This window comes from Epinephelus fuscoguttatus, linkage group LG23 (genome assembly GCF_011397635.1).
Source record: "Epinephelus fuscoguttatus linkage group LG23, E.fuscoguttatus.final_Chr_v1".
Lineage (NCBI taxonomy): Eukaryota > Metazoa > Chordata > Actinopteri > Perciformes > Serranidae > Epinephelus > Epinephelus fuscoguttatus.
Genome location: NC_064774.1, coordinates 13,380,263 through 13,395,502, shown reverse-complemented (window position 1 = coordinate 13,395,502; position 15,240 = coordinate 13,380,263).

Below are 15,240 nucleotides of genomic sequence, written 5' to 3'. Positions count from 1 at the left end.
AGAGAACCTCTTTTCACCTTATTTGTGTGCTTCCTCTTTAATACCATTCTTCAGTTTCGGCGCTGTGCAGCTAATTGTCCTCTGGGGGCAAATGAAGGGAGCATTGATTGATTAATGACAAAGAAAATGAGAGCATAACAGGATATGTGCTCTTCCTTTTGAAGCTTTTAGGCAAAATGTTAATTCTCAAGCACTCTGGACCCTCCAAAACAGCTGGAGAAATTAGTGTGAGCAGTTACACTCATGAATCTGTTCCTGCAGGCTCTGCAGATTGGCAACAGCTTGGATTTATCTTGTAGCTTGATGGTTGGTCTCATTAATAAATCTCCACAGACAGATGTGAATGGTCAGGCTTGGCATGGAGACAGACTGTAGCTTGTCGTGTGTGTGTGTGTGTGTGTTCCTGCACTGTAATGCAGAATATCAATACGTTTGCATTATCAGAATGCAGTGTGCATCTTATCTGTGAGTGAAGCTGTGCATGAATTTATCTCTGTGTGCTTTTGTGGGTGAGATATAAAGCTGTGTCAGATGGCTTTGGCGAAATAAATGGCTTTATGTTCAGTTGAGACTATTTATAGCCTGGTTTGCACTCACACACACACTGTAAATATTTTATAAGACCAACCAGCCCGCAAGAAAATGACGTCCTTGAGGCGGAAAATCGACCGCACACACTCCCAGATTTATCGTCCGCTACTGAATAACCCCACACATCCCAATCTATCTATATATATACAGCTAGATATGTAGCTGTAACATCACAATCAGGTGATCCTCCTGAAGAACTCAGAGTGCAGAACATGTCGGGCTTTGGTAGCCGCCAAGGTTACAATCAGTCAATACACAGATTTTATAAAAAGTGGATTCATTTCTGCCTCATGTCTCGCCACTAAAAATTGTTCCACATCTACAAATATCCAATCATTGACGTCATTCTTTACCCGCAGCAAGCAATCAATCACTCAGCCATCACACCAAACCAAACCTGAGACCTAATTAAAACATGTAAATGTGACCATATTTGCATTCACACCAGGCACTCATGTGTGCAGACATGTTCTTTAACCTTTAATTTTCAGTGGCTCTTCGCCTCACATTCACACACCAGCCATGGAGCTCCTGCAGGCCGCTGAAATGAATGAGAGTCGCTCGCTTGGCCTCAAGGCACCTCACCAGCTTTGTCCTTAACTGCTGGGTGATTGTGTACTCATACAAAAATAGATATATGCATGCACATACACACACACACACACACACACACACACTAGGAGGGCTGTTGGAGGCTGAAAGGAAGCATCATCGTGGGAATGGTACACAAAGAGGAAAGGTGTCAGATTCTACACCTTCATATAAGCAATACATCATATAGTACACACACACACACACACACATGAAGACACACAGTTCCTCTCAACCTCACCCCATACTGTGAAATGTGCTGACACTCAAAATAAGGTCAAATTTTTAGCCTTTTCCAGAGTTTTAAACTTCATCTCAACATCTTCCTCAGCTGACTGAGTCAATAACATGTCCTGTAAAAAGAGAGCTCACCTCTGTCACGTACGCTCTGATGAAGGCTTTGTAAATACAGTCAGAATCACTGAAATGATCCAACCATGAGGTGATTCTTCTTTTTTACTACCATCAATATTAATACTGAGGTATTCGTTTAAAAATATCATATTTGATTTTTTCCATACTGCGAGCACAGTGACCAGAAGAAAATGTTACATTTGCACGTTTTATACGTTTTGTATCAACATTTCTAAAGTGATGAGCTGACGTTGTTCACAGGGGAGGAGGGGATGATGACGTGTCACCTACAGCAAAATGGCCGCCAAATGTAGACTACTGCAGATGACTGTTGAGTACCAACAATGAGTCATTGCTCTGTTTCCATCGAATTTTTAGGCTCCAAACATGAGTGTTTTTCAGTGGAACCGTTGTTTTTTTCTTGTTCTTTTTTTTTTTTTCAGCAGGTTTTTAGGCTCCAAATGTATGTGTGTTTTGTAGCAAACCATTGTTTTTTTTGTTTGTTTGTTTGTTTGTTGTTCATTGGCTTTTTAGGCCCCTAGCATGGAGGGTTTTTTGCAAACCATTGGGGGGGTTTTGGGTTGATTTTTTTCTTTGTTTATTTGTTTGTTTGTTTTTTTCAGTGGCTTCAACGGCTTTTAGCAAACCATTGTTTTTTGTTTTTTGGTTTTTTTTGGAACCAAACAGGGGTGTTTTTTAGCGAACCATTGGTTTTTTTTGTTTTGTTTGTTTGTTTTCAGCAGCGTTTTTTTAAGCCTTAAATGTGAAATGACGTTTTCGAGAACCATTATCTTTTTGAGGGTTTTTTTGTCGTTTTTCAGTGGCATTTTAGGCTCCAAACATGGGTGTTTTTTGTAGCGAACCATTTTTTTTTCTTTTTGTTTGTTCGTTTTTCACTGGCTTTTTAAGCCTCTTACACGGGTGTGTTTTTTTTTTTTTTAGTAAACCATTGTTTTCTTTTTAAGCCCCAAGCGTAACATGACGTTTTCAAGAACCTTTTTGTTGTTGTTGTTGTTGTTGTTGTTGTTGTTGTTGTTGTATTTCAGTGGTATTTTGGGCTCCAAACATTGGTGTTTTTGTACTAACCATTGTTTTTTGTTTTGTTTTGTTTTGGTTTTTTTTGGTGTGGGGGGAGGGTTTGTTTTTTCGGCAGCTTTTTAAGCCCCAAACGTAACATGGCGTTTTCGAGAACCATTGTTTTTTTTGTTGGTGTTGTTTTTCAGTGGTTTTTTAGGCCCCTAACACAGGTGTTTGTTTTTTGTTTTGTTTTTAGCAAACCATTCTTTTCTTTTTAGGCTCCAAACATGGGTGTTTTTTTAGGGAACCATTGTGTTTGTTGTTTTGTTTTGTTTTTCAGCAGCTTTTTGAGCCCCAAACGTGACATGACGTTTTCGAGAACCTTTTGTTGTTGTTGTTGTTGTTGTTGTTGTATTTCAGTGGCATTTTGGGCTCCAAACATTGGTGTTTTTGTACTAACCATTGCTTTTTTGTTGTTTTTCTTTTTCAGCTGCTTTTTAGGCTTCAAACTTCAGTGTTTTGTAGCATAGTGGCGCAAAAAGCTTTTGTTTTATCACTAGTATTGTGCCCCCACAAACTGGTACTTTCAGCCAAAATATGATCTTTGACTAACTTTAATCAATCAGTTGTGGTGCCTAAAGTAACCATGTGTTAACCACAGCACTGTTGAAACATGAAGTGTCAACGTATCTGCAACGTAGTAACATCAAATCTAACATATCAGTGGTTTGGAGACATGTATGACGCCAACATTGTCTCTGGCGACTGAGTTGCACACAGCCCTGATTAGAGGTAGTGAAACTAGGATTTGAATCCAACGAGGAGACATGGTGTCAAGATCACTGTGAGACATTTATCATTTCTGTTTTTATTTGTGCTTTAGTCAGGCAACTTCCTAATGAATAAAATTTCCATAAAATAATTGCCACAGACAACATTTAGGTGCCTGTTAGGGTCTGGGGCACTGTTAGCTGCCTGATTGTTAATCCAGCATTGACATCTGGACACACACATCTGGACATCTGCACAAAAAGCTTTTACAATACATGTCTGAATACAAAAATCAAATCTTTACACAGCAGTTTTAACTTTATCGCTATGTTTCTTTCTTTCTTTCTCAATGAAATGCGAGGAAGCAGGCGAAGGAGAAAGAAAGAAAGAAAGAAAGAAAGAAAGAAAGAAAGAAAGAAAGAAAGGAGACAGAAGACAAAGGGAGGAAAAAAGAGGAGAACAAAACAATGAGAGCAGAACTGGGGGAGATGGATGGAGGGGGGTGGCAGGGAGGAGTGAGAGAGAGTAAGATGAGGAGGTTATTTCTCGAGGCAGTGTGAACTGGATTCAGCCAGACTTCCATAAAAACAGCCTCGTCCAGGCTGCGCTGACAGTCAAGGAGGGGCTGGACCGAGGGGGGGGAAGAGGGAAATGAATACGAGAAATGTGCACACACACACACACACACACACACACCGACATACACACGCACTCGTGAAAAAGAGGATACTCTATGTGCTGCCTCATGCGAAAAACACCCTGATCTCAGTTTTTATCTGGTCTAGTCATTCTCACTCCTCCTCCTCCTCCTCCTCACCCTGAGAGAGGAAGTCGTGTTTATGGGGTTGTTTCTGAGGATCCCAAAGAACACAAACACACTCAGCTGCTGGCTCAGCTGATCAGGATTACTGTACATATCAAATCCTATGTTATTCTTCAGGGCTGTCTGCTGGTAGTTTGTAGAGTGAATAAGGAGTGAGATACACAGAGTTAGACTAAATCTGTCTCAGTTTGGAGGATGTTTTTTATTATATATTCTGTTTTCTTACTACCTAAACTGAATATGTACACAGTTATTTCTAGGCATAATAATTTGATTGAACTGTTTACACTACAGCTGGATAAAGTAGCAGTCTGATGTTCTTTTATCCAGTGTGACACCACCATAATGGGAATGATGATTTGAAAAGTCATCAGTTATATTAACAGTCTGAGTAAACAAAGAGCCGAGTAAGAAACCTTACCATGGAGTGTGTCAGCTGTTGTGCAGCTTGGAGGCGGGACTCTGCAAGATGGGCAATAAAATAAGAGGCAGACATGTTCAGGCTGGCTCCAGTTCTGAAGCGCAGATGTACACAAGCAGATCAGAGATCATGGACATGGGTTGTTATTTTCTGACATCTTACAGAAGGTTTTATCCACTGACTGAGCAAAACAAAGTTTGTCAGGATACTATAAATTCACAAAAAGGGAATTTCCCAAGCAGGCAAACATAGACAATAAACAGCAACAACTCAGGAACTCTCCCTCACACTGATCATCATCTTTATTAATGATTAAACTAATCATGTAATAGCTGAAACACAAAACAAAATCAGTATGTACTTAATAAGGGCAACAACAAAAACAACACAGGCTGCAGACGTCACAGCTGACATTAGATTCTGTGACCTTTAATATGCTGTGCTTTAATTTTAGAGGGCATTTCCTGTTTAGAGCAAATGACTCTGTCCAATGCGGCCTGCAGTTGCCATTACCTCGTATCAATAATGTACATTTGACAAAAGTCAAAGCAGATGATGTTGGTTGATATGATATGATGGATTACACAACTTAAAGCTGCATTAATCGATTTTTTTTTACTCGCCATGGTGAATTGTTGGCAAGCAGTTGCCAAGTAGACATCCAGCAGACATGAAGCAAAGCACACATTAATTGCTTTTACCTCTGTTTTGGTCTCCACCAGCTCCTGAAGGAAATACTTGACCCTGGAGCTGCAAAATGCTCCACTGTGTTCACTAGGTAGTCACTAATTTTGTCTGTCTTTGTTGCCTGTGGCTGAAAATGTGGGTGACAGTGGTGAGAGTGAACCAAAACAGTAAAGGTGTGGGTTATAAAACCAAAAAACTGAGCTGGAAGACGCTAAAATGCCTAGTAGAGCTGAGGGGAAGCGCAGAGTTGGATTGTCAGTAACTTCTTTCACATTACACATTGTCTATCAGCCCGGTCTCTCACCTATACATGAAATGACCACAACCTCTTACCAACACATTACATGGTGGTGGTGGCACATAAGGTGTTAAAATTACAAGTCAGCGCCATGGAAACAATGCCAATGAAAAGTCAATTAGAATCCTTTGTCGTGATGGACACAAATTCTTTAGAGAACATTGCATAATAGGTATAAAAAGTTAGAAAGATCACTTAAGGATGGTTGATTGGTCAAACACACACAGGACGTTCACCCAGGAGGCAGTCCTGTGTGAAAGCAAAGTCAGTGTTTAGCGATTTTAACTTTATGTACTTCACGAAACTGTACATCACATGACTTTGTGATGGCACTTACGTCTCAGTACTTATTTTAACTGAAACCATGATCTTTCCTTGAGCCTAACCAAACTGCAGCTGTTTCACACAGGCCCCAAGGAACACCGCTCAGCATTGCTTTCAGTTTTTCAAAGTGGCCTCTTGCAATAGTGCAGAGAAAAAAAATCCCTTGCGACCATAAAAGCATTTTCCCCATAGACCACCATTGTAAACGAGACGTCTATAAAGTTGTAGACAGGACACCTCGAACTGCAAACAAGGTCAATTATGACTCTTTCTGGTATAAACTTTTGATCCATGGAGGTTTTATATTGGTAAAAGTTTCTTCTAGCCAAGAAGAGTGATTTAAAAATCTTTGATGTCATCACAGTGTAAAGTCTGTATGCCGAACTGGAACATGAGGGTGGGGCCAGCAGGAGAAACATTACTGTGTACATTTAGTGGGCCATGTAAGTAAACCCAGAAGCTAAGAACTTTGAGAACTATTCTCAAGGCGAGTAATTGTCATTGGACTTAATACAGTAGTTGCCATCTTGGGATCCACTTTCCAGGTCTAATAAAACATCCATGGTTTCAACCATGTGTTTGAAACTGTGACTGTGTGTAACTGACTTTCTATTACATACTGATTAATGCAGCTTTAAGCAAGTTTCAAGAGCCTGTTCACTGATTTTCCAACCTGGTCTCACTCTGCAGTCGTCGAAATCCAGTACTTAGGCAGTGACTTACGGCGTCAGACACAGATGAAAAACACCGTCCTTTAACATCATCATTATATGGGTTAGTCGCTATTGTAGTTTAATGGTGTCCAGCGGTGTCAGGGGGAAATACAATGCGTCAAGAGCAAAAGTTAAGGTGGTGAATGTCCAAGTTAGGTGGATGGGTCCAACAAACACCAACCTTTACCCGGGGGAACACTGTTCGCTTCCCATAAGATTCTAAAGCCAAACCCTGTTCTTTTTTCCTAAACCCAACCATGTGTGTTAGTTGCCGAAACCTAGTCACATGTTTTTGTTGCCGAAACCCAACCATAAACCATAAATTTGCGTTGCTTTGAAAGAGACTGTATGTAAACGTTAAATTTCCTGTGAAAACGGAAGTCTCGTCTCGTCTTGTCTCGTCGTCCTCCACTTATCCGGGTCCGGGTCGCGGGGGCAGCAGCCTCAGCAAAGAAGCCCAGACAGTCCTCTCCCCAGCCACTTCCGTCAGCTCTTCCGCGGAAACCCCGAGGCGTTCCCAGGCCAGCCGGGTGATAGTCCCTCCAGCGTGTTCTGGGGCGGCCCCGAGGTCTCCTTCCGGTTGGACACGCCCTAAACACCTCCTAAGGGAGGCGTCCGGAAGGCATCCTTACCAGATGCCCGAACCACCTCAACTGGCTCCTCTCGATGTGGAGGAGCAGCGGCTCAACGCCGAGTCCCTCCCGGATGTCTGAGCTCCTCACCCTGTCCCTAAGGCTGAGCCCAGACACCCTGCGGAGGAAACTCATTTCGGCCGCTTGTACTCGCAAGAATGTGTTGCATTTTCAGAACATATAGAAATGAATGAAAACCACCAAAATCCCTGAAACAGTAAAACAACTGCAATTTTTGCATAATGGGTTGTTTTGATGTGATTGGAATTGTCGAAAACATGCAAAACCACTGACATGCTCCTTTTAATACAGACTTCAAATGGTCGTTTCAGTTGTTTACAAGAACAGGATGTTGTCTTCAGTGACGAAAAATAAGATTGGATGATTTGAAAACTGATCTTTATACACAGAAAAACAACCATATCAAATCATCCTCCACATCTTCTCTACATCTCATGGACACTCAATAACAAAGATCATATTTAATTTCCTGTGTTTACAGGTTACACATTCAACTTAAACCAAAATAAATGAGTTTGTTTGGGTCGTGATAACAGCATGTGCTCTCGAACACATTGTCCTATTATCCTCATATGTTTCGGGGGAAATGGTAAACACAAGGCTCGAGTTACCATCACCACTCCCATGCTCACACGCCCCCTTCGCCACTCCCCCTCCTCCTTCTTCTCCTCTTCAATCCCTTCTTCCTAGCACCTCTTTCTCCTCTTCCCTCCACAGCATTTTCTCCAACTCTTGCTGTAAATTCACACATTCCTCTCTTTCTTGCAGAGGTCACAGACTTTTCCCCTCTCCAAACATTTTCCTCCCCCTGACCTCCCTCTGTCTCTCTGCACACTCCTCCTCACACACCTCCATCTCGGTCTGTCTTTCTTCACCTTCCCCCTCATTCCTCGTGTTGTGCAACCCCATCTTATGTTTCTGTAAATAGATGTTTAAAGATATATGGATATGAATAAACAGTATGTCATATTACGAGCCCACATGTCCCTGAATGAACATGTGCGTCCTCTGGGATTGGAAGACAAGGAGAGTTCTTGGAAAACGGTGGGCGGTGACGTGCCGGCGTCATCGCTCTGCTCCTTACTTGGTGTTTGTATGCAAAGTGCTGATATGCCTGAAAACATGCTGATAAAAACGTGTCTACAGTGTATGTACACAGGCTTAAAGTGAACAAACATATCAGCGCTTTAATCTCATGAAGTAGCATTATTTAAATATAAAATGTAATGTTAAGGAAGGCCAAATTACATGTTTCATGCTGGAGGACAGCTGGAGATGTTTAGAACAGTACACAGAGTTGTTTGTGTGTTTGGCATTAAAAAAAGATCAGCTTTTTTTGATTATGACATAAGGGTCACACCTCCTCCTCCACCTCTTTCTCCTCCTCCTGATATCATCCTTTAGCTGGTTCATATTTGTGTCCCTGGATGATTGGCCCATGCCAACGCACAGGGCTTAGCGCTTTGTTCCCATCCACCCAACCGTAATCAAATTACCACAGAGCATTTTTTGTCTGCAAATCTGCAACCTGTTTAGTGAGAACCTGAATAGGCGTATACAGGTGGAGAATTGGATTTACTGTAACCAGAGGGAACTGTATTCAATCAAGGGGACTAAATACAGGCAGCAAAACAAGCTTTAAGAGGAGACAAAACCCTAATCTTATCCCGAAAGAAATGCAAAATGCCCCGCCATTAACGACTTATCTCATCCCATTAAAACCATCACAGTCTAACAATAGCTCTGACCCTTTCATCAGATTTTCATAATGGATAAGCAACACCTCAATGATTAACCTAGTTCCATCAGAAAGATGGCTGTCATATGTGCCGTGAATAATAAAAAGTGCATTTTGGCCATACGTGGAGGAAAAACACATTTCATCTATTCTTTCACGCTTCACCAAAACAGGGACAGTTCAAAGAAATCTTTCAAAGGCCTTCATATTAGACAACAAAATCAATTTGTTTCTTTTTCCTCCTTTTTGTTTTTTCCCTTCTTTGCCTCACACACTGTCTTGTGTTGCTAATCTAAGAGCTCTTTTGTGTTTTGTTAATCAGTAACATCTGTAAATCAACTGTTGCCTTTCTTTGTTTGTTTTTGTATTTGTTAGTATGTCCATACTGTCAGAATGTGTATGCACTAATTGGTGAATTAAAGGATTTCAACGCATTTTCTATCAGCAGGACTTAATAGTTACATTACTGCTTTTTTGCCACTGACAGGCTCAGAATATTATTAATGTCTGACAACATTATGGAAAGGATCCCTACAATATTAAAGATTACAGTTCCATTAAAGAGTTACTTCAGTATTTTCCAGTCTGGATCCTATTTGCCCATATTTTTGTGCCTAGGTGTTTGCCACTGACAGGCTCGGAGTGTTACTCTAAGTGTCTGACAACATTATGGAAATGATCCCTACAGAGATAGACCTTTAATTGAAAGAGTAAGATCCTTTGTATTTAACCAGAAAGCTCAAAATTGCTATCACTGAACCAAAAAGTAATATTGATTCATCTTTTCACTGTTTGAACAATCACCAACTCTGGTTTGGTTGAAATAAACGCTTACTTCACCCAGTTGGATGTGAAAATATGCTGGCTCTATACACGCTAAAATTACTGTTTTAAATTTAAATGGAATATGGTAAGTTTGGTGAAAACAATTTCAGGGCTGTTTTTAGTTAAATAAAAAGGATTTTACTCCTTTACATGAAGGTTTATCTCTGTAGGGATCCTTTCCATAATGTTGTCAGACATTTGCTTCTGTCAGTGGCAAAACAAGCACTTTAGAGGAGGTAAATTGACAGGTTTGACAATGGTGAGTTCGGAGCTGGGACTGGTTAAACAAAAAGGGTCTTACTCTTTAACAAAAAGGTCTATCTCTGTAGGGATCCTTTCTATAATATTGTCAAACACTTAAAACAACAATCTGAGCCTGTCAGTGGCAAAACAAGCACTTTAAAGGAGGTAAATTGACAGGTTTGGCAATGGTGATTTCGGAGCTGTGTCTGGTGAAACAAAAAGGGTCTTACTCTTTCACGAAAAGGTCTATCTCTGTAGGGATCATTTCCATAATATTGTCAAACAGTTATAACAACAATCTGAGCCTGTCAGTGGCAAAACAAGCACTTTTAGTGGACATAAATTGACGGTGTACAAATGCCCTGATTGGTTACATTGCAGTCTGTTTCACACTGTTACTCAGTCATGGACCAATTTCAACAACTGTTCTCTTCATTTGTCTATTAGACACAAAAACATTGGAAAATAAGGTACAGGTTTAAAATTTCCAAAATTATTTTGTTTATTTGCTACTTACATGTTTGAAATAAACATGACACATTCAATCAATGTGCATTTGTGTCACTTTCTGATTCAATAACATTACAAATACACTGCACAATAAGGTAAAAGAGAACCCAGATGTACCGACATGTTGGAAAAGGAATGTCCTGTTTGAGAGCGTTCACTAAGCAGTGAGCAGACAAGCTCAGTGCATTAGTGAGATGACTCTGGCCCACTTCCAGGTTCTGCATTGTCAATTTATCAGGAGGGATATCAGCATAAATCCCACCCCAGGTTTCTCCTGAAAGAATTTGGTGGTGTGTCATTGTAGTTTTTTTTACCAGCGGTAATCTATCTTCTTTCATCTCTCTTTTAATCGGCTTCTGCTGCATCTGACCAGAGTGAGACAGAATGAAAAATGTTTTTTGACTTAATCTCAGATTTCATCACATGGTCACGATGGAGACTCAAAAATTAACTTTTGTTGTATCACAGAGGGTGAGAATAACAGCTTCGACTTAACAAACATCATAAAAAAGAGTTGCATATAAAGTATTTCTTTTGCAGATAATCTAAGAGGAGCAATAGCCTGTGGAAGGATTCCTGCATTTATTACATTTATTGAATCAGTACATCAAACTCATGTCTCTGTCAGCTGCACCCTGCTACACCTAAAACTGAATTTAGATGAGCAGAAGAGGCCTTTATGTGATGTATAGTCTTGTTCTTGCCATTATCTTGTCAGGCATGCAGAGATTGGAATGTTACTTTGATGTACTGATTCAATGAATATATTTGACTGCAGGACCAGAATACAGGAACATCCGGTTCTTCTGGCTATTGAGCTTCTAAGGTGAAAACCACAATTCTGTCTCATAACAGTGCAAAAATGAGCCTCCAAGATCCTTGAAGGAATAGCTCTACATTTTGGGACGTGCATATTGGCTTTGTTGCTGAGAGTTAGATGAGAAGATTGATACCAGGCTCATGTTTGTCCAGCGATTATCCTACTGCCAGCAGGCGGTTAGCTTAGCTTAGCACAAAGACTGGTAACGAGTGGAAACACTTAGCCTGGCTCTGTCCGAAAGTAACAAAATTCAACTATTTCTTAACAAAAAAAAAAAAAAGTTCAGATCCTCGCTATGTTTTGACAGTAAAAAGATTTTTTTTTTTTTTAAATTTTCAGATACTGACGGGAAACCGATGCATCTTATTTTACCACCAGTGACATGTGGTTTCTTATTTTCATTGCATCTCTTTCCAAATATGGCTGAAAATGTCCCAAACTCTTGTTAAAAAACACCCTCTGTATCACTACAAACACAGCCAGAAATGTCTGAAGCTCTCATTAAAAAACACTGCTTTTGTCGCTACGGACATGACTTGACATGTCCTGTACTTGTGTTAATAAATATCCACAAAAAAATGACTCTTGAGAAAAACTCTTGATTAAAAAAACAAAACCTTTTTGTCACCATGATGTCCCTAACTCTTGTTAAAAAAATACTCTCTTTTGCCACTAAAACCATATATTACATAAAATATCTGCTTTTGTTTTAGAAACATGGCTGAAAATGTTCCATATTCTCATAAAAAAAACAGCCGATATTTTCACTACAAACACGGCTGGCAATTTCCCAAACTTTTATTAAACAACACCTGTTTTTGTCACTACAAACATGACTGGAGATGTCCTGACACTGTATAAAAAGATACCCACTGTTGTTGCTACAAACATGGCTGGACATGCCCTGAACCCTCCTCAAAAAATGTCTGCATTTGTTGTACAATCATGGCTGGAAATGTTCCAAACTCTCATTAAAACGTACCCGCTTTATTTGGTCTTAAACAGTGTTGGATGCTGTCTGCTGCTGCCACTTCACTGTGGTGTCACACCATCCATCATCCCCTCATCCTCCTGATGAGAAATTCAGCTCATTTTATCTGAACTACATTATGCGAGATGTACGAATGTAACATATCTGTGGTTTGTAGAAACATACAGTGCCAATATTTTATGCTGTCGACTGGGCTGCAAGTTTAGTCTTGTGCTTGATACATTTTGACGTCTACAGCTTGAATACTCCGTCTCTTAGCAAGTCGGCAGGTGGATTTTTTTGCACCACACATAACATAGATAATGCTTTACAGGCTTCTGGACACAACTCAGCCAAACCAGCCATTACTGTTGGTGCTATGGTCCAGTCCTGGTTGGAGACCTGCATTTCCCTGTGGCCTGCCTGCCTGGCACCACAGCCATTACCTCTGTGTTTGCATGTTATTGTTCCAATTTTCCAGCCACTGAGCAGCAAACAACTTGGAACAGCAGGGTTACTCATTAACACCGCCTTATCTGGAGAATCTCCATGCCTTTCACCACCCCGATCTGTCACTTGCCAAGAAAGCAGTTAGTGTGTGTGTGTGGACGCATGCTACGTATGTGTGTGTGTGCATACGTTTCAGGCGATTACATCAACCTCCATGTGATGGAAAGGTGGAATGTGTGTGAGAGATGAGGACTGAAAGAAGGGCTAGAGAGGTGTATCTCATTATTGAATCTGCCTTCTGGAGACATTGTAACTCCAATTTAAGTGATTTAAATCATACAACCCTCACATTGTCATTGTATTTGAAACAACCAAATTGCATGTAACAACTACTATACTATAGTGTGTGATTGCGTATGTGAGTACAGGTATTGTTTGTGTCCCGCGCACACATCCCCCACACACAGCTATGCATAAATGTGCACCGCTATCAGACTAAAGGCCCAGGGTCAGCTTTACCACAGTGATAAACTCCTACTAACAGCTGACTCAGGACATGCATGTGAAGTTCAAACCACACACCACTCCTCCGCTGTCTGAAAATCACTTTTCGTCATATTCTTCACCACAGTTTGTTTTCCTTAGGATTTCCCCAAATGACATTAATTTTGACTCATGGAGCGTCTTGCTCAAACATGGCAGATGTCTTCAGACACAGAATGAGTTGCTCCTGACCCAGCACTGAGGACAGTTTTGGATTTATACTCTAGCACACTGGATTTAAAATGAAGCTCTAGTGAAAGCTCAGTCAGGAAGACAATACTTTTCATGCTCAGGCTGTAAGTTTCTTTCTCACCCTGCCATTCACTCCTTGCACACAAGCTCACTCAGTATTTCTAGGTAGTTCTTTGCTGAAGTTGTTTCTTGCTGCAGTCATGCCCACCCTCCATCTCCCCATCACCTCCCAGTCTTTACGGATTCATTAGCCTCATACGCCTCAGCAGTCAGCGGCCTCAGAGTCATCAGCCACCACCACCGTCTGGGGAATTTATCCTGCTGCTGCTCCCTGTGGTGTCCAAGTGCCAAAGACTTCTGTTAAGTCTTAATCAGCACAAAACATCTGTTAATTTGTACACTCATATTCTACATGAGATCCTAAAAAAAGAGGGTGGATCACGGGGAGTACCACCAGTTGGTCCAGGAGCTTCTCCTCCATGATGGCTGTTTCCAGGCATATTTTAGGATGACTCAGGGGCAAATTGACAACCTGCTGTCTATCGTCGGGCCATAAAACTCTGGACATCCTACCACCAGTTTCTCCTGCATTGTTTACCAGCTGTAAAATAGTTGTCGTGACCACCACAGAGGGGCCGCCTCTCAAATCATCCGATTGGACAATGGGAAAAAGATGACAAAAAACAGATGACGTGGGGCGTTTTTCCACTCTGAGTTGAAGTTTTTTCAGCTCGAGGAGTTCAGAGCACTCCTGCAAAAACATCAGGTGCATAGAGCGCAGAAATGCAAGGTGTTATTCTCATTAAAAACACATACAAAAAGCCGCCTCAAGCTGCTGAAATGCTTTCAGTGTGACTGGGGCCTAAGTGGGTAAATATTAGAGCAGCTAGAACAGACAGGTAAGTTCAGAAAATTCCATCAATTTACTGTAAAGCAGCCTTTAAAACCAGGAAATTAAAACACTTAGGATAAAATCAAAGACAATATCTCGTCTTTTATCACAATATCAATACAATATTGATGTGTTTCCCAGCCCTCGTGACCGCAAATATGCTCCTCATGGTGGCCCTAGAGCAGCAGAAGATCCCGAAAGTCACTGGAATAAAACATGGTGATCATGAATGTCTGTGCAGAATTTCTTTGCAATACATCCAGTATTTGTTGAGATATTTCACACCAAAATGGTGGACCGGCTGACCAACAGACTCTAGTCATGCTGCTAGCTTACTGTTCAACCTCAGTTGTTGCTTCATTTCAAATCCACTTTGCTGGAGTGCAGAGACACCACTGAGTCATTGACCGTCCTAAAACTCTCTGACAGCAGCGTCCATTCAATATACAGTAAGGTGATTCATGCTTTGGCTTCGCCCTCTCTGTCCATCTTTTTCTTTGCACCCTGCTCTTTGTCCATGTCTCCAGGGTTTTAGCACGCAACCCCAGAGTCTTATCTCTTTGCTCAAATGGTCCAGTAAGCTAATCAAATACACACACACATACAGAAGCTTACACACACACATCCAGCTGAACACAAGCCATTTATTGATGGGAATACCTGTGACCTCTGCAAATACCGACCCCCTCCTTCAAGCTGTTAAGTGCTTACAGGCAGCATGATGAGTAAAACCAGTGGAATATTATGAAATACTGACATGTATTGACAGGAAGGTTTGGTATTTTTCAAACTGAGCCTTATTTCACCATATGTT